Source organism: Pygoscelis adeliae, unplaced genomic scaffold (genome assembly GCF_000699105.1).
Source record: "Pygoscelis adeliae isolate BGI_AS28 unplaced genomic scaffold, ASM69910v1 Scaffold34, whole genome shotgun sequence".
NCBI lineage: Eukaryota > Metazoa > Chordata > Aves > Sphenisciformes > Spheniscidae > Pygoscelis > Pygoscelis adeliae.
Genome location: NW_008824658.1, coordinates 2,823,597 through 2,824,962, shown reverse-complemented (window position 1 = coordinate 2,824,962; position 1,366 = coordinate 2,823,597).

The window sequence follows — 1,366 nt, the reverse complement described above, 5'->3', positions numbered from 1 at the left end:
TAAAAGGCTGCATGATCATGCAAGCAAAATTGCACGTTAGCCCGTAGATTGCTTGTGAACTGGTTGCGAAGGCTGAGACTGAAAGCTGCCAGTGGGATTCGGATACCAATTCCCCATTCAAATTAACCCAAATCCCTTCAGCAGTTCTGATGATCTCAATAAATGAGGTTTTTCTGCCAGTGACTTCAAATGCAGAGGCTGCCATCAGATTGGCCGTGGAAGCAGCGTGGCTTTTATCTCACTCCGTGACCTACATTCCTAGAAAAGGTTTTCTTTCTTGTCTGGGAGCACTTCTGAACAGGCTGTGACTTCTGCAGGTTTATCCCGACTGGCGATTCTTCCACCACTCTTCTGTATGGAGGAAAAGAGGGAGAGCATTTCCCAATGGCCCCAGGGGTACGTCTGTGGGGCAGTATGGTCACCAAAGGGGGGAACAGGGAGAAAAGTGCTCTATAACTACATGCCATGTCACCCCATCCAAACGCATCCCATTTACTTTCCTCTGGTAGGACTACAGGCTCCCTTGGCAGCTCTCGGTCACCTTCTGGAGAGTCCTCGGTGGCAGGGGAGCAGCGGGGCTCTTACAGCAGCCGATGCCGGCAGCAATGGGGCGAAGGGGCTGCCCCACACCCCGGCTCCTCGCTGAGCCGGCCCAGCGGGCATCCGTGGGAGGTGGATGAGGGTGTACAGCTACAAAACCGCCTTATCCAGGGAACTGTTGCAGCAGTTAATTGCCCAGCGATTTCACAGGGGCTGATGTGCTCATTCCCAACAAAGGTGGTGGTGAAGAAGGTGAGGGCTGTGCTTTTCAAAACAGGACTTATCGGAACCCGAAAGGTGACTGTTGGCCCCCTGGCATCCCCCTCCTGCTGGGAGCTGCCCCACTTGCAGGCACCACCAGCCCTGTGTTTCCCTCCTCTCACCCTGCTGCCTTGTCACTCCTGTGACCCTAATTTGCCTGTGCCTCTCTTTGTCCCTGTCTTTGCTGCATCCCAGCAGCTTTGGCTCCTCTCACAAAACCCAGTTACTTGAGGAGAACCTTAACCAAAGAAACTTAACTAACCTTCACTAAAGAAAAAGTATGCTCCAGTAAAAGCCAATTCACTCCAACGCTTCATTCCTCCAAGCCTTGCTGGACCTAACCTCAAACACCCAGTGCTCAACGGGCACGTAGCAGCCTGCTGCTGAGCAAACCTGGAACCGCTGCCGCGTTTACAAATGCCTCCCAGCGCTGAGCCCAGCCCTGCCATTCGCCCCAGCCCCGCAGACCACGGCCCTGCTCCCTGTCCTGCGTAAGAGGAGTTAGAGGCTTTTGCCGGGGTGTCCTGAGTTGCAGCTCCAACCTGCCTCTGCACCTCTTTGCTCT